This window comes from Bubalus kerabau, chromosome 2 (assembly GCF_029407905.1).
Source record: "Bubalus kerabau isolate K-KA32 ecotype Philippines breed swamp buffalo chromosome 2, PCC_UOA_SB_1v2, whole genome shotgun sequence".
In the NCBI taxonomy this organism is placed as follows: domain Eukaryota; kingdom Metazoa; phylum Chordata; class Mammalia; order Artiodactyla; family Bovidae; genus Bubalus; species Bubalus kerabau.
In genome coordinates, this window is record NC_073625.1 from 142907565 (window position 1) to 142927174 (window position 19610).

Consider the following 19610-nt stretch of genomic DNA (forward strand, 5'->3'; position numbering starts at 1 on the left):
TTTGGTAACAAATTCAAGCTCTTTAATGATTGTAGCGCTATTTAGATTTTCTGTCATTTTTGGTATGTTTTATTTTTCAAAGAATTTGTTAATTTCATGTAATCTGTTAAATTTATTGGCATAAAATTTCACAGTATTCTATTATTATCCATTTAATGACTGTATACTTTTTAGTGATATATCTTCTTTTCATTTCCTATACTCATAATAAGTCTTTCCTCTCTGTCTTTAAAAAAATTTTTTTTTCAGAGTGCTACCTTTGGATTTGCTAATTTTCTCTGTTTTTATTCATTGATTTCTGGCCTTAATGATCTCCATTTTGACTCTGTTAAGTTTATTTCAGGCTTACTTAACACTTTGTTTCCTAGCTTCTTGAAGTGGAAGCTTAGGGCATTTATTTCATGCTATATCTTTTTTATTTTTCTAATATAGGCATTTAAAACTGTGGATTTAATAATTATTAGAATAATTTTAGATGAATCCAAAATTTTGATATGTTGTACTTTTATTATCTTTTAGTTTGAAATATTTCCAACTTTCCCTTATAATTTGTTTATTAGTTAGTGTGTTTTAGTGTTAGCTGCTCAGTCCTGTCCAACTCTTTGCAATGACATGGACTATAGACTGCCAGTCTCCTCTGTCCATGGGATTTTCCAGGCAAGAAAACTGGAGCGCATTGCCATTTCCTTCTCCAGAAGATCTTCCCAACCCAGGAATGGAACCTGTGTCTCCTGCATTGCAGGCAGATTCTTTTACCATCTGAACCACCAATTTATTTATTACTCATAGGTTATTTTGAAGTATATTATTAAACTTCTCAATACTTGTGAGTTTTCCAGATATCTTACAATTGTTGATTTCTAATTTAATTGCATTTTCATCAGAGAACATACTATATATGATTTAAATTATTTAAAATTTATTAACACTTCTCTTAAAACCCAGTATATGAAGATGCAACATCCCATAAAATAAGATCTGTTTTTCTTTTGTGTGTATCTTTTTAAGAGCTTAAAAAAATCCCCAAACAGGAAAAACTTTGCCAGGTGCATGCTCTCCAAGGGAATTCTACACACATTTCATTAGCCAGGACATGCCTACCACCAGTTGATCAGTGACAAGGGAAATGTCACCACCATAATTAGCTTAGTCCAATCAGGATCTATCATCTGGAGGGTGTGAAACAAAGTCTAGCTCTCCCAGTATGGAGAAGGGAGCCTAGGTATTGGTCTGGGGGAGACAACAAACATTGCTACTTCCACCAGAGAACCTCTTAGGTATTTCTAAGTCTTAGCGCCAAGTCTCAAGAGAAGACCTTCTATTTACTCTTTCTTCCGTCCAAGGGGGAAGCTACCACCTCCCGCTCTATCCCCTGAGATTCGTGGCTTTGGGGTTCCCAGTTTCTTTTATCCCTCATGCAAATGTGTAGCTCTTTTCATTATACAACCCTTGTCTTTATATAGGAGATTGTAGGAAACATACAATGTTAAAAATTAAACATGCACAAGTTACAAAACTGTGAAAAACTTTCACAGTGTTTGCTCTCACGGTCCTTGAACTATAGTTCCCAAGTCCCTTCTGAAATGATATTTAAATGCCTGTTGGATTATTGGTCTCACCTTTCCTCCATTCCTGAAGATACCCCGACTGAATCCACAATATCTTGCCTTTTAGATACACGGCAATGCTGAATCCTTTATTCATGAAGACCTTTCCTGGCCAGTGCTTGCAGAGGCCACACCCTTCTCTCAGGTGGGAACTAATTTGAGCAGGACCCCTTGACCAGGTAGCAGTGACATGCTCTGCAGAACAGCCTCTTTGGGCACCTCCTGCCAGTTCACACTGGGCTTCTCCTGGTTCGTTCTAACTGCAAAGAGGAAGACTACTCTATTTGAACCATCATTTAGGGAAATGGTCAGAAATGAATTGTTCCCTAGAATCAACGCTCTTTCTGCCAGTAAGATGACATCTCTGAAATTTTGTGCTATTTCTTGGCATTCCATTCCTAAGGAAAAGTATCACCTCAAAGCCCTTAAAATAGAACCTGTAAGCTCTTGATAGTCTCTAGTTTTCCAACCATACTCATAAGATGGAACACAGGCCGGATGACTGTGTCTCATTCTCTCTCTCCTTGCTCCCTTGCCCCACTTTCCACCTCCTCCTCTGCAAATGAACAATAGGGAGTCGAATACTTCAGGAAGATGAGAGCAGTCATAATTAGTATTGCATGCTCAGTTGCTTCAGTCCTGTCTGACTCTTTGCGACCCTATATACTGTGGCCTGCCAGGCTCCCTTTTCTCCAGGCAAGAATACTGGAGCGGGTTGCCATTTCCTTCTCCAGAGGATCTTCCCTACCCAGGGATCGAACTCACATCTCCCGTGGCTCCTGCAATGCAGGCAGATTTTTTACCGCTGAGCCACTGGACAAGGATTAGGATTGGAGTTAGGTAAGTCAAAGAATCAAGAACCCATCTTATAAAGTAGCCAGAAAAGTGTCTAAAGGTAAAGGTAGAAATCATGTTTAAAGATCTTGGTGGCAAAAATTTTAATAAAGACTTGATATCAAGCTAGTAAGACAAAGACCAGAAACTTTGTGGCTCTCGGCAGTTAGGATATGGGAAGGAGTTTAAAAGTTTGGAGTTTAGGCAAAGTATTAAGAGAAAGTAGTCAGATAAGTTAAAGTTGCTGGGATCAGTAAAATCTGGAAGGTTAGGTGATAAAAAGACAAAGGAACTAGCAGTCATAGACCAGGAGTGGATCTGGCCCAGAGGTGTTGGATGGTTTATCTTCTGACCAGAAGTATAATTTCTGGTGGGCTTGGGAAGCTCTGGGTCTTCTGGTGTGCTCAAGGAGCCTGCAGGACGACTGTTCCAGCTGAACAAGTGGTTTAGGCAAGTGATTTAACCCCTCTGAACCTTTGGTTTCTTCATTTGAAAGACTGATGAAAAATGCATATCTTCTGTGAAGATGAGAGAAGATAATGTGTATAAAAGCAATTTGAGCCTTCAAAATGCTGTGTACATGTAAAGTATCACTGTCACGATTACTGGAGGGTACTTGAACTCTGCCTAAAATAATATTCCAGACCTTCAATGAAGAAACTACCCATATGTCCTGAAATTACTTTTTCCCCTCAGCAATATGAGATTATTTCAGATTTCTACTAGCAAAATAATGCTGGCGGCCGATCATTTTGTATTTTAGTGAGGATTCCTGGCTTCACTGACAGAAACCCAAATTCAAACTGGCTTGAGTTAGAAAGGAAGCCTGTTGAGTGCAGGAGATCAGGAGATCAGCAGATCAGGAGAGTGCAGAGTTGTAGCTAAATTCACACATGGCCCAGTTTAAGAGCTCAAACAGTGTCATTCTCTCTGCCCTTCTTCCCTCTCAGCTTTTTCCCTCTTGGTGGTCCTGTTTGCTTCATACTGCTGCCTCATCATATTGTTTCAGCCTAGCAACCTCAGCAGAAGGAGAGATCCCTTCTCTTACCCTCCATACTCTATTCAAGGGAAGACCAGGATGCCCACTAGCAACTAAAACTAACTTCTCCCCAAGTTGTGGGTGACATGCTTACCTCTGAATAAACCAAAGGTGTATTTACCATGAAGCCAATGCAGCTAAATTGTAAAATTTGCCAAAGCAAATATTTTAATCATCTCTTTTTCCATTCCGAGTCCCCCTTCATCACACTTGCTTTGTGCCCAGCAATGTCAAGTAGCCATAGGCTTTGTCTTGGGACAGTTGAGTACACACTTGGTTTGGCTCCTGTGGGATATATTAACATGCTTTTCTATGGCTTCCATGTATGGTTTAGATAGTTCTAGCTCTTCTGATATAGAAATAGCTCCAGAAATACTCCTATAGGACTTTGGCCCAGCTTACCTGACATCTTGATGTGAAGATACAGTGTCAGAAATCATATATGTCCAACTGCTACCCAGTACTTGAAATACATAGCAGAGAAGCAGAGAAAACACATTGTTTGAAATATACAGAGCCAGAAGCTAGTTTGTGGAAATTCTTCCAAACATCAGATGTGTAAAGTTATAAGTGAAGGAATCCATTCACATTAACACTTGGTCAAATTAGAAGTTCTCTCCTATCAAGAATATATTTGATAAAACAGCATGTACACTTATAAATGCATCATACATTTTTTTCTTCTTTTGATAGAAATCACATAAAATTGAATTCATTAGAACTCCTGAGTTTGTAGCCTATACCTGTGTATTTTTAGAATTTGTAATTTGTTTTTAATTTCTCTTCTCTTTATTTAGCACTTTCTATGTGCCAAGTGCTTCTCTGGTCATGGGGGATATACAAGTAAACATGGAAGAAAGCTCATGGAGCTTTCTACAGTTAATTGTCAGATCTCCACCAGGAAAATAAGAAGGTCTCCAGCTGATGTCTCTGTGGACCTTTGGGCAAAAACTGTAGCTGCCACTTCATGATATACTTGGATAGATTTTTTTTTTTTTAAAACAAACCACTTCAAGTAGCCCAGGAACCATGGAAGACAGACAAAAACAAAAGAGAGCTATACTAATCTCTATTAACAAAACAGAATGAAACAAAATAACAAAAGCAAGATTACAGTAATAGCAGAGACCAATTTTCTGTGATTATTTGAGGTTGGATCTTGAAATGAATGTTATATCGAATTTTTAGAATTTTATTTTGGCTATTTATATCTTAATAGGATCTATATAATAATGGCCAGGAAATGCATAAACTGCAAAATGCTACTTTTCTGCACATAGGAGGCTATTCAATAGGGTGAACAGGTAGTATTAAGATATTATTTTAAAAGGAGATCAGCCTGGAATTTGCCTCTCAGATTAAAAGGCACAAGTTTATAAAATGTTCCCTACATTCATGTACAGCGACACAGAACATAATAGAGTAAAAAAAGCTCAAAAAGACGGGGCAGAGATATGTCACACCGTTTAAAAGAGAGACAAAACATCTTTCCAGATGATAAGCAACTCTGACTGGCATATTGCAAAGTGAATGAAGGAAGAAAAAATCTTAAATTCCAGCAGGCCATGAAGACTTGAAGAATGAACTTTAAAAATCATTGCTGCCAAGAGATTTGTGAATTCTCGAAAACAGCATTAACATCTCTGCTGTAAGGAAGCAGCCATTTCAAATGCAGATGGTGAGAGTGGTGAATGCTTTCAGAAAGAATCTACAGATTGGCAGTAAATGAAAAAGAGATATTTCCCTTGGTCATCCTGGACTGAAGGTTTTAGACATTCCTAGTTCAAGAGGATTGAAGGGTTGGAAGTTATTACTATGTCAGTGCTATTTGTTATTTGTTTTATGTACACACAGAGAGATAGATAGGGATACGAATTTGGGTGTGGATACAGATAGGAATATAGATATAGAAATTATATAGATACACACATGCACACATACACATTCTGGAAGGGCTATTAGATATTTGGTCTTATATTTTTGTCTTAATTTTTACACACATACACGTGCCCACAAATACACACTAATGCTTTAATAATCAAAATAGTAAAGTATATTTAGCTTTCATCCCATGGAGTGAGTTTAGTTAATTTTACTTAACCTCTTCGCTGTCATTGCAAAGTCCCAGATGTCATACTTCTAGTAAACTGAAGACTTCGAGATCAGACCTGGGTTTAAATCCTGATTCTTCAGTTTCCCAGATATGAGATCACAAGAAAATGGGTTAGGCCTCCAGCTGGTAAAATGAGGAGAATAAAACTGATGCCCACGTCATCTATAAGGACTAAATTACATAAAATATATAAAGCACCTGTATCCAGGTATTTGCCTTATATTCCAAAGCAAAACTTCCTGTTCAAATATCCCCCAACAGGGATTTGTCTGCCATGTTTAATCTGCCATCTTTTGTGTTAGTTTTGCCCGCGCTCAGGAGCCGAGGAGGGGGTGGCCCTGGCCCTAGACTGTGCCCTCTGGGAGCAGGGTGGCTGTTGCAAGGGTGCCAGCCTCAGCATCCTTGGCCCTGCCCCCGAAGCCATTCTTCCTTCATCTCATCTCACCTCTCTGTCTTTCAGTCCAAGTAGGCCGTGTTCTGTTCATAAAGAATTCTCAGAAAACATCTTGGCCTCTTATGCAATTCTTGGGGGTCCAAGACATCAGACAAGAAGAACCTGCACAGGCCTTTCGTGGATAACTGCCTCTCTATTCCTAACTTCTCTGAGATGGTTGGTTGGATCCATGGGTCACCGCTTTAGAAAATGGCTGAGATGGTTGTTGGATCTGGGCGAAGTTCTTTAGAAAATGGCTGTCTGGACACACCCTTGGCTCTGTTTCCAGAGCAGGCCGTCTGGATACACTGAGAATTTTCTTGATCACTAAACACTGGTTTCTTTTTACTTAGCAGTTCCTTCTTCTATTTATTTCTCTCCTCTTGTGTTTTACTGTAAGCAACAAGGAGAAAGCAGGCTGCGTCTTCAACACTTTGCTTGGAAATTTCCTCAGCTAAATATCCAAGATTATTGCTTACAAGTTCTCCTTCTATCCAATAGAACATAACTCAGCAAAGTCCTCTGCCACTTTGTAACAAGGATCACCTTTCCCCCAGTTTCCAAGAACATTTCCATCTGTGACCTCATTATGGACTAAATGTGCATGTTCCCTTCCCTCTCCCAAATTATGTTGAAGTTCTGCCCCCCAGTGTGATGGTACTTAGAGATGGGGCCTTGGGAATCAACTAGGTTTAGATGAGGTCAGGAGGGTGGGACCTCCATGATGGGAGGACAGTCTTTATAAGAAGAAGAGACTGTTCTTGTGTGAGAGTACAGTGAGAAGGCAGTCATCTTTAAGTCATACAGAGATTCCCTCACCAGGAACCAAATCTGTCCATACCTTGACCTTGAACTTCCCAGTCTCCAGAACTATAAGAAATAAATGTCTGTTGTTTAAGCCACCTAGTTCATAGTATTTTGTTATCAGAGGCCAAGCTAAGACTTCATAAAAAGCACCTTGAACACTCATATTTCTTGCAATATCCTGTTCATGATGGTATATGTATTCTCTGGGACAATAGGAGGTTTCTCCATCAGTTCAGTTCAGTGGCTCAGTCGTGTTCGACTGTTTGTGACCCCATGAACCGCAGCACGCCAGGCCTCCCTGTCCATCACCAACTCCCGGAGTTCACTCAGACTCACGTCCATCGAGTCAGTTATGCCATCCAGCCATCCCATCCTCTGTTGTCCCCTTCTCCTCCTGCCCTCAATCCCTCCCAGCATCAGAGTCTTTTCCAATGAGTCAACTCTTCGCATGAGGTGGCCAAAGTACTGGAGTTTCAGCTTTAGCATCATTCCTTCCAAAGAACACCCAGGACTGATCTCCTTCAGAATGGACTGGTTGGATCTCCTTGCAGTCCAAGGGACTCTCAAGAGTCTTCTCCAACACCACAGTTCAAAAGCATCAATTCTTCGGTGCTCAGCCTTCTTCATAGTCCAACTCTCATATCCATACATGACCACAGGAAAAACCATAGCTTTGACTAGACAGACCTTTGTTGGCAAAGTAATGTCTCTGCTTTTGAATGTGTTATCTAGGTTGGTCATAACTTTCCTTCCAAGGAGTAAGTGTCTTTTAATTTCATGGCTGCAGTCACCATCTGCAGTGATTTTGGAGCCCAGAAAAATAAAGTCAGCCACTGTTTCCACTGTTTCCCCATCTATTTCCCATGAAGTGATGGGACCGGATGCCATGATCTTCGTTTTCTGAATGTTGAGCTTTAAGCCAACTTTTTCACTCTCCTCTTTCACTTTCATCAAGAGGCTTTTTAGTTCCTCTTCACTTTCTGCCATAAGGGTGGTGTCTTCTGCATATCTGAGGTTATTGATATTTCTCCCGGCAATCTTGATTCCAGCTTGTGTTTCTTCCAGTCCAGCGTTTCTCATGGTGTACTCTGCATATAAGTTAAAAAAGCAGGATGACAATATACAGCCTTGACGTACTCTTTTTCCTATTTGGAACCAGTCTGTTGTTCCATGTCCAGTTCTAACTGTTGCTTCCTGACCTGCATACAGATTTCTCAAGAGGCAAATCAGGTGGTCTGGTATTCCCATCTTTTGAAGAATTTTCCAGTTTATTGTGATCCACACAGTCAAAGGCTTTGGCATAGTCAATAAAGCAGAAATAGATGTTTTTCTGAAACTCTATTGCTTTTTCCATGATCCAGCAGATGTTGGCAATTTGATCTCTGGTTCCTCTGCCTTTTCTAAAACCACCTTGAACATCTGGAAGTTCATGGTTCAGGTATTGCTGAAGCCTGGCTTGGAGAATTTTGAGCATTACTTTACTAGCATGTGAGATGGGTGCAATTGTGCGGTAGTTTGAGCATTCTTTGGCATTGCCTTTCTTTGGGGTTGGAATGAAAACTGGCCTTTTCCAGTCCTGTGGCCACTGCTGAGTTTTCCAAATTTCCTGGCATATTGAGTGCAGCACTTCCACAGCATCATTTTTCAGGATTTGAAATAGCTCAACTGGAATTCCATCACGTCCACTAGCTTTGTTCGTAGTGATGCTTTCTAAGGCCCACTTGACTTCACATTCCAGGATGTCTGGCTCTAGGTCAGTGATCACACCATTGTGATTATCTGGGTCGTGAAGATCTTTTTTGTACAGTTCTTCTGTGTATTCTTGCCATCTCTTCTTAATATCTTCCGCTTCTGTTAGGTCCATACCATTTCTGTCCTTTATCGAGCCCATCTTTGCATGAAATGTTCCCTTGGTATCTCCAATTTTCTTGAAGAGATCTCTAGTCTTTCCCATTCTGTTGTTTTCCTCTATTTCTTTGCATTGATTGCTGAGGCAGGCTTTCTTATCTCTTCTTGCTAGTCTTTGGAACTCTGCATTCAGATGTTTATATCTTTCCTTTTCTCCTTTGCTTTTCACTTCTCTTCTTTTCACAGCTATTTGTAAGGCCTCCCCAGACAGCCATTTTGCTTTTTTGCATTTCTTTTCCATGGGGATGGTCTTGATCCCTGTCTCCTGTACAATGTCACGAACCTTAGTCCATAGTTCATCAGGCACTCTATCTATCGGATCTAGTCCCTTAAATCTATTTCTCACTTCCACTGTATAATCATAAGGGATTTGATTTAGGTCATACCTGAATGGTCTAGTGGTTTTCCCTACTTTCTTCAATTTCAGTCTGAATTTGGCAATAAGGAGTTCATGGTCTGAGCCACAGTCAGCTCCTGGTCTTGTTTTTGCTGACTGTATAGAGCTTCTCCATCTTTGGCTGCAAAGAATATAATCAATCTGATTTCGGTGTTGACCATCTGGTGATGTCCATGTGTAGAGTCTTCTCTTGTGTTGTTGGAAGAGGGTGTTTGCTATGACCAATGCATTCTCTTGGCAAAACTCTATTAGTCTTTGCCCTGCTTCATTCTGTATTCCAAGGCCAAATTTGCCTGTTACTCCAGGTATTTCTTGACTTCCTACTTTTGCATTCCAGTCCCAGAGAATGAAAAGGACATCTTTTTTGGGTGTTAGTTCTAAAAGATCTTGTAGGTCTTCATAGAACCGTTCAACTTCAGCTTCTTCAGCGTTACTGGTTGGGGCATAGACTTGGATTACTGTGATACTGAATGGTTTGCCTTGGAAACGAACAGAGATCATTCTGTCGTTTTTGAGATTGCATCCAAGTACTGCATTTTGGACTCTTTTGTTGACCATGATGGCTACTCCATTTCTTCTGAGGGATTCTTGCCCATAGTAGTAGATATAATGGTCATCTGAGTTAAATTCACCCATTCCAGTCCATTTCAGTTCGCTGATTCCTAGAATGTCGACATTCACTCTTGCCATCTCTTGTTTGACCAGTTCCAATTTGCCTTAATTCATGGACCTGACATTCCAGGTTCCTATGCAATATTGATCTTTACAGCATCGGACCTTGCTTCTATCACCAGTCACATCCACAGCTGGGTATTGTTTTTGCTTTGGCTCCATCCCTTCATTTTTTCTGGAGTTATTTCTCCACTAATCTCCAGTAGCATATTGGGCCCCTACTGACCTGGGGAGTTCCTCTTTCAGTATCCTATCGTTTTGCCTTTTCATACTGTTCATGGGGTTCTCAAGGCAAGAATACTGAAGTGGTTTGCCATTCCCTTCTCCAGTGGACCACATTCTGTCAGATCTCTCCTCCATGACCTGCCTGTCTTGGGTTGCCCCACGGGCATGGCTTAGTTTCATTGAGTTAGACAAGGCTGTGGTCCTAGTGTGATTAGATTGACTAGTTTTCTGTGAGTATGGGTTCAGTGTGTCTGCCCTCTGATGCCCTCTTGCAACACCTATAGTCTTACTTGGGTTTCTCTTACCTTGGGTGTGGGGTATCTCTTCACGGCTGCTCCAACAAAGCGCAGCCGTTGCTCCTTACCTTGGACGAGGGGTATCTCCTCACCACTGCCCTTCCTGACCTTCAACGTGGGATAACTCCTCTAAGACCTCCTGCGCCCGCGCAGCCACCACTCCTTGGACGTGGGGTAGGTCCTCCTGGCTGCCGCCCCTGACCTCGGACGTCGGGTAGCTCCTCTCAGCAGCGGCCCCTGACCTCGGACTTGAGTAGCTCTTCCGTCGCAGCCTGGCACTGTCGGTCGCTGCCCCTGACCTCGGACGTGGGGTAGCTCCTCTCGGCCACGCTTAGTGCGCCGGTCACAGCCGCCCGCGCTTAGTGGTTTCTCTATGCTGCTGCTGCTAAGTCGCTTCAGTCGTGTCCGACTCTGTGCGACCCCATAGACGGCAGCCCACCAGGCTCCCCCGTCCCTGGGATTCTCCAGGCAAGAATACTGGAGTGGGTTGCCATTTCCTTCTCCAGTGCGTGAAAGTGAAGTCGCTCAGTCGTGTCCGACTCTTAGCTGCCGGGGTCCAGCCCCAGCTGATCCAGGGTATTCGAAGGAGAGACGGCTAGGCGACCTATTCAAATGTTAATTAGAGATAATAAAGAGGAATAGAATGAGGATAGCTCAGTAGGAAAATTCAGTGGAGAAAAGAAGCTGAGTGGATTGGTTTACGCGGAAAATCAATATAACCCGTGACACCAGGTTAGCTCTGACCACGGATGCCGCAGGCGCCCTCTCGAATAGCGGAAGGTGCCCCACCTTAGACACCTTCTCGAGCGGGTCTTAGAAGCCCAGGCAAATAAATGGTCGCAGAGGACATCCGCGCTCCAGATGGACACTCAGCTGGAAGTTAAAGGGAAGAATGACATGGGGAGACCAAGCGTTGGTGAGCAAGGCCCATAGCTTTATTTTCAACAGGGGCTTTTATACCCTAAGTTACACATAGAGGATAATAGGGGATGCAAAATCAGCAGTCTTTGATGCTTATCAAAAACCAGGGTTTCTTTCCTGCAGATTTATCGTATACAAATGGTTTAGGTGATTTACATCATCTTCTGGCCAGAGGCCTATTAACATTTTATGACTCTTGACAAGGACTTATCAACAAAGACTTATTTTCTCTAAGAGTAATTATTTTAAGGTTTGGCGCCATCTTCCGAAGATAAGATTACGTTCCTGTAGGGTGGATGTGTAATGGGTTTACAAAGGAAAGAATTTACTACCTTAAGGGTCTAAAGTTACTAACACCAGGCCACTACTTATTTTTTCTACATACCAACTATATTAATTAATGCACATTCAAGGATACAATTCAGGGGATGTGAAAACTTGGCAACAAACATTAGCTCATCAATGAAATCTTTTACTAGCTTTATTCTGACAGCTTCTAATTCTCTGAGAGGCTCTAAGCTATTTGAATATCTTAAGCTTCCCGTGCCTCTGGAGGCTGGGAGACTGTAAACAATCGTATGCATAGCTGTAGGTGTCCGGGTAAACTTGTCAGGCGAGTTAGACAGCCATCTGAGGGGTTTGGATTTAAACACTCCTAATTGCCCAGGAACTTTATTAATTGGAGCTGTAAGTTAACTCTTTGACAGAGAGAGTGAGATGGTGGTGGGGGACAGCCCCCAGTAAAGTCAGAGGTGAGAGCACAAAGCAATAAAGTAGGCAGACTCTGGTTTTTTTGGGGGGTAGATGCTCGAGAATATCCGGGGGCACTCCCGAGGCTCGATCCCACCTTTGCGTATGCCGAGCCCCCTTCCTCATGACCTTTGTCACGAGTGGAATGTCTCTCGCCGGCTCCCGGCACTTAGCGACCCCATGGACTGGAGCCTACCAGGCTCCTCTGTCCATGGGATTTTCCAGGCAAGAATACTGGAGTGGGGTTTCTCTATAGCTCTCCTCTTTTCTTTATGAGTCTCCTTTAATACCCATATTTCTACCAATGGTCTTTTCAGGCCAATCTAGGTTTCCTTCTATCATGTACCCTAAGATTCTTTCAGTCTCCACCCATTACCCAATTCCAAAGCTACTTTCATATTTTCAGGTGTTTTTACAGCGGCATCTCAGTTATAGGTAACAAAATGTATATTAGTTTTTTAAAGCTGCCACAACAAACTGCGTGGCTTAAACAACAGAAGTTTATTATTTCATAGTTCTAGAGGCTAGAAGTTTGAAATCAAGGTGCTGGCAGGGTTGGTTCCTCCTGGGGACTATGAAAAAGTGATCTATTCCAGGTTTTGTTCTTTCACTTGTAGAGGACTGTCTATGTCCTGTGTCTCTTCATGCAGCTCTCTCCTTGTCTGCCTGTTTGTGTCCAGATTTCCCTTCTGATAAGGACACTAGTCCTGCGGGATTAGGTTCTCACCCTACTCCAGCATGACCTCATCTTATCTTAACAGATCACTGCAATGACCCTACCTCCAAATAAGGTCACATTCTGAGGGTCATGGGATTTCAACATATGAATTATGAAGGCATGCAATTTGACCTACAATCCCTATTTCATTCTGGTACCAGCTGATTGGGCCAGGATTACAATTTACAGTTGGCCAAATTGGTCTAGAATGTTGCTTATACTGGAAATTTCACTCTTGGGTATTTGGCTTGAGAGATAATCTATCTAGAGATAATCAGGCAGTTTTCAGGAAGAGCTGAACATAAAAGAAACACAGAGAGATTCCCTGAGGTAGCAGGGGCCCCCCGAGAAAGCCAGTTACATGAGGGCAGCCGCTCTGATTTTAGAAGAAGCTGAGTTCTCTGGTTAGAATAAGTTTAAAAATAAAATAAAAAATTTTTGAAAAAGTTAAAAAAAAAAAAAAGAATATAGGGCAGAGAGATGCTGTACACAGGGTCTCAATAAGCCAGACAAGGAGAAGAGCAGGAAGAGAGAGCAGTGGAACTCTGGGAAGGTGGAGGACTAGAGAAAAAATGAATGAGATCTTTCTGCTGAGATCCCCAAGGACAGCTAGGATTTGGGTCCAGGCTTCATGAGACCAGGTCTTGCTGTGGCTCTTGGGTCCTGTTTGGTCTCTGCCTCCATCTGAATTCCTGCCTGCCTTCCTCCCCACCCCACAAAAACCTCAAGCTAAAAAACAAAAATCACGAGCCAGCCCATGTCCAATTCTAAAAGCCCAATTAAACTAGCCCCCAGTTAAGGCATGGCACAAAGCTGGTCCTCAGCAGTGCAGTTTCCATTCTTCTCCATCAGCTAATAATTGGGTCAAAATTCTGGGGCACAAAGATAGCAGGCTAATAGAGCAATGGACCTTCTGGAATTACTGGTCCCTGGACCGCTTTTGCTGCTATATGGGTTTTGATGAGTTAAGACATCGTTAGAACTTAACTTCTTTTATTAACAATCCTTCTGACTGTACAAACCTTGGTACAAGCATTGCAGACTATCACATTTCAACAACCCTCATTTTTCTGTTTATGAACCGAGAAGAGGAGGTCACTGCAGAGCAGCAGCTTTCCTTCTCTTTAGTCTGAACTGCAAAGGTGGGAGAGGAAACTAATGAGAGAAAGGAGATGGCTGACTGTTGCTAAGCAACCTTTGTTGGCAAGATATACAAAAACAAGACTCAGAGAACCTCTAATTGGGCAAATATCTTACAGAATATTTATAATTCCTGAGAGATTTGTTTTCAGACCATTCCTTTTATAATTGAAGCACTTAATCACTTATTTTAGAGATGATTGTCATAATTACATAAAATTTTATCACTTAAAGCTAATTTTGGAGTGTCACTGATTGAGTTCCAAGTATTTGAAGGAGATGCTTTACATATCTTTAATTTAAATAAGCCTCAGAGTGTATATAGTATACACATGAATACCATGGCTCTCCATATCTGTAGCCAAATAAAGCATCTCCCTGGAGCTAGAATAACACTGGAAATGGAAGCATGGCACCTAAGCTAACTATTTACATAATTATGGTCTCTGACCCCTATAATGGCTCAGACTGTAAAGAATCTGCCTGTAATGCAGGAGACCCAGATTTAGTCCCTGGGTCAGGAAGATGCCCTGGAGAAGGGAATGGCAACCCAGTCCAGTATTCTTGCCTGGAGAATCCCATGGACAGAGGACCCTGACAGGCTACAGTCCATGGAGTCACAAAAAGTCAGACACAGCTGAATGACAACACTTTCATGGTCTCTGACCAATTCATCCTGATTTGCCCAGAGTTTTCCAATTTTGGTAGTGAAAGTTTTACATCCCAGGAACTCCTTTAGTCCTAGGCACACCCTGGTGGTTGGCCAGCCTCTGTCTGATTTTATTATTTTACTAGAGATGGTTGGATCACATTTAGGCTGGACACTGGGGCTAGAATTGTCTTGGAAGATGTTTTCTGGGCACAGATGAACTTCATATCTGGGTGTTCCCCTGGGCAGCTGGCTAGTTTGGACTTGATGGGGCATTAATCAGCTTAGTGGACTCCCAAGAGAGGGGAGTTTGGTAGAATCCATTGAAATTCCTTGGCAGTAAAGGGAGAGTAACCTGTTTCTCCTCCATTTCAGTTTTTTAAATATTTTCTTGGCCCATATTCTAATATTTCAACTTCTTTTAGACCCCCAGATGGTTTATATATGTAACAAGTTCCCATCAGTGAAAGTGAAAGTCTCTCAGTCGTGTCCAACTCTTTGAAACCTGCCATTATACAAAGTGATTCCAAGTGGCATGGATGTGGTGGGGGTTCAGCATGAAGAGGGGCAACAGTAGAGTGTGTGTGATGTGGAAGAGATAGCCACTGGGATGTTCTTGTATGGTTCCCAGGGAAGGGCAACTATTCCCTCTATGGGGCAGCTACATTCTTTCACACAAATATGAAGAATTCTACAAAACCACCTTGGCCTCTGATGACATGCACAGTAAGTTGACCATTTGTCTACTTATTCCTGAGAGTCCTGGTATATAGTTTAGTTGGCTATGTGACCAACTGACCTGTGTCCCATTGTTTAGATCACAGACTTTGAGGTAGCCATTTGCTTATGGATCACTGCAGATTAAGTGCTGCATGGAGGCCCTTGAAAGAGGTATCCACAATGAATAAATGGAAGAGAAATAAAACAGCCAGAACAGGGGTAATCTAACCTAGTGAAAACAAGACTGAAGGGTCATAATCAGTGCTCATGTAGATAAGGATTCTCTCAGGTAAGGGTCATCCCTTTCACTGAAAGAAAACAAACAGGAGAAATTGTGTGTAATCCAAATACACCAGATTAGGTGAGATGTCCTGACATCCAACATGTAATGGTGCTATTGCATGTCATCTGGCAATATGGAGATGCACCTTGTCCAAGATTAACAAAGGATTACTCAAGGTTGGCCCAAGTTCTCTGCATTATCAGCTTATACACTACATGGAAGACCCTCATGAATGTGCCACACATGTGTCCCTCAAACTAATAATCCATGGTCACACTCACTCCTTGAATGAATACAAGAAAGCTGTATGGTGACGTGTGTGTGTGTGTGCTGATGGCTATGAGGTTGATAGATGAAATAAGGATGCAAATTTAGCAGCAACCTAACTACAGTTAAGTTGTAAAGATGTGAAAGGAAGCTCAGTTGACAACAATTAATATACCACTCAGTTCAGTTCAGTTCAGTTGCTCAGTCCTGTCCAACTCTTTGCGACCCCATGAATTGCAGCATGCCAGGCCTCCCTGTCCATCATCAACTCCTGGAGTTCACTCAAACTCATGTCCATCGAGTCGGTGATGCCATCCAACCATCTCATCTTCTGTCATCCCCTTCTCCTCCTGCCCCCAATCCTTCCCACCATCCGGATCTTTTCCAATGAGTCAACTCTTCGCATGAGGTGGCCAAAGTATTGGAGTTTCAGCTTCAGCATCAGTCCTTCCAAAGAACACCCAGGACTGATCTCCTTTAGAATGGACTGGTTGGATCTCCTTGCAGTCCAAGGGACTCTCAAGAGTCTTCTCCAACACCACAGGTCAAAAGCATCAATTCTTTGGCGCTCAGCCTTCCTCACAGTCCAACTCTCACATCCATACATGACCACTGGAAAAACCATAGCCTTGACTAGACGAACCTTTGTTGGCAAAGTAATGTCTCTGCTTTTGAATATGTTATCTAGGTTGGCCATAACTTTCCTTCCAAGGAGTAAGCGTCTTTTAATTTCATGGCTGCAATCACCATCTGCGGTGATTTTGGAGCCCAGAAAAATAAAGTCTGACACTGTTTCCATTGTTTCCCCATCTACTTCCTATGAAATGATGGGACCAGATGCCATGATCTTCATTTTCTGAATGTTGAGCTTTAAGCCAACTTTTTCACTCTCATCTTTCACTTTCATCAAGAGGCTTTTTAGTTCCTCTTCACTTTCTGCCATAAGGGTGGTGTCTTCTGCATATCTGAGGTTATTGATATTTCTCCCGGCAATCTTGATTCCAGCTTGTGCTTCCTCCAGCCCAGCGTTTCTCATGGAGTACTCTGCATATAAGTTAAATATACCACTCAGTCAAATGAATAAAATTATTTTTTTGACTGGTACTAAAGAGTGACAATGGTGTTGAATTTAAATTAACAAATGCGGAAGGAATTATAAGTGCATTTAAAAGAAGATATGGGGTTTTTGCAGGTGGAAAAATGTAGATAGAAGCTGTGAGAGAAAGAAAATAACAAAGACTCCCTAGCACACTCTATTCCAGTAAAACAGGATGCCAGCTTTCCAGTTGTCTGAAGAGTGCAATCCATGTATTATGTCCCTTATTGCTGAAAGAAGAGATGGTGTTATGAGTACCAAAAAAAGGTGATAATCAGTGAGTCAAGCAAATGCACAGAATTATAAATTTCTGAGTTTAGTTTTTGGGCTCAAGGGATAAGCCTACCCATACACATTGATTCAACAAGGGGTGGGTGTGAGGCTTGGTATGCAGTAGGAGAACTTGGTGGAGGTTCAAAAGTAGATTTTCATGCCATCCGCCTGTCCCTAGGTTCATCCTCAGATATATGGACTTCACCCTGGACTCTTGGGGGCTGCCTGCTTGTTAAGCACTCAATCAGCAGAGTCCAGCCCTCCCGACCATCTCCCTCACACCACACATACACACATACACATATACTTGCCCCCTTTAAGCCTTTTCATTACCTGCTCCTCATTCCCCAGGTCCTGCCTTTTATCTGATCCCCAGTATAATAAGTCAGCCATCCTTTGCTCCATGTGAGGCTGCGTGGTGGGGACATGCATCTTTAGATCCTGACCTGAGATGTCCCTACAAATACAATGCCTCCTAGGACATCCTCTGGGATAAGCTGTAACCCTGTCTTGCTAACAGAGAGCTTCTCTCCCAGACTTGAGATACAATACCAAAGCCTTCATTCTATCGCTTAGCCTCAGGAGCTACCAGATTCCAGAAAAGGGAAACATGTCCTGCCATGAAGGCATTTGAGCTTTATCATGCTTAGTGCACTTGCTCCTTAGTGCATCAGAGCAAAGGAGTTGGAGGCACTGATTCAGGAAACAAAGGTTTGGAGCAGGGAGGAAGAAAAGGAAAGACAAGGAGCAAGGGAAACAAAGGAGAGGGCAAGACAGCATTTTTTTTCTGCTGGGCTGGTGGAATGACTCTACATCACAGGCTGTAAAACAGCAGGGCAGGAGCTATAGAAAGACCTCTCAGGACTTTTGCCATTGCTGTTCCTTAATCTTGGAAAGCTCTTCCACCAGATTCATGTGACCTGCTCCCTTTAGCCTCTGTTTATAGAATGCAAGTCCAAGAGTAAAGCCTAATGTAGAATATACACTTTAGCCAATTATAAGATATCAACATTGACTCATCCATTGTAGCAGATGCACCACTCTAATGCAAGATGGTGCTAATAGAGGAAATTGGATATTGAGTTGGGTAGGGATAAGATTTGGGAATACTGTGTACTTCTTGCTCATTTTTCTATAACTCCAAAACCACTAAAAGAAATGTCTAATATTTTAAAGACAAAAACAAGATCACCTTGCTCAAAGAGACATTTCCTGATGACCTTGGCTCTCTTAGGCTGCTTTATTCTTCATCTACAGACTCATCACTGCTTGCCACATTCTGTAGTTATCTGTTTATTGTCTATTTATTTCCATGCCCCACCCCTGCACCTGCTGACACTAAAATGCAAACTCAGCATAAGCACAGACTTGCCCGTTTTGTTCAATGGTATCCCCAGAGCAGTTCCTGGCAATGTCACAGAAGCTCCATAAATATTTGTTGAATGAAAATTAGAGATGTAGATTTCTGTGGAGCTTTACTGATGCCTCTAGGATTCACTCTACTAGTTAAAGCACTTAAGTTGGGACCTGAGGTATTAGGGCTCTGATGTGTGGTCTTCAGCTAAAATAAAAAAACATCAGAGCTAAGTAAGCCAGGCACTTCATGATTTGTAGACTGCCAGATTCTTCCTGGCAGATCCATTTCCTTCCTATTATCACAAGTGATGGAGAACACCTATTGCTTGGAGTGTGAATGACCAAAGGCTGTTCTTTCAGATGCTGTGAGCCTTTGGATAGGTAGGAGTTCTTAGAAGACACTAGTTAGATGCATTTAAGGCAAAGCAACTGGGAGCCCTGTTCTCTGGGCCCCACCCCTTAATATTCATTTCCAGATAAGTGAATGTCTCAGTTTGACTGGTAGCAAAGCACTTTTAAGTTTCTGCAGTAACATGAACAGAAAAGTATCTGCTCGAAAAGAGCTTTGAGATCCCAGAATAGAGAACAGATGACCCCAAAGCAGACAGAATAGAGAACAGATAACACAAGATCAGACAAAGGGGGGTACAGATGTGGGAGAGTCAATTAATTGAAGTGGAAAATCCCACTTGGGGTTTGGTTTCAACTGCAAAACACCTTGCTTGTTCCATCCGCTGTAATTCTCCACCCCACCCCCACAAGTGCTGCAGAGAACTTGCATTTTATCCAAAGTAAATATTCCAATAGATGAAATCCAAGAAGACCACATGAGCACTACAGAGCTGAGTTCTAATGGGTTTCTCCCATGCCGGGATCTGACATTTTGTGATGGAGGAGGAGAGTTGAGAAGGTGGAACTGTATTTTTGAAATAAGCAGTATTCTGTCTCTCTAAATTGATTTTTAATGGATCTACACCTCCAACCCAGTTGTGTTAGGCTGAAAAATATAAATTTTCTTTTCAAATAATCTCCCCCTCCACCACCTGATATAGGAATTGGGGACTTTTTCTAGCTGGTTGTATCCTTTTTCTACTCTATTTGCACAA

General features: G+C 42.1%; 1 pseudogene; it reads right to left on the reverse strand.

The window, feature by feature from the left end:
* Positions 1 to 9066: 9066 nt before the first annotated feature.
* Positions 9067 to 17580, reverse strand: LOC129644487 (craniofacial development protein 2-like; annotated as a pseudogene).
* Positions 17581 to 19610: the final 2030 nt, after the last annotated feature.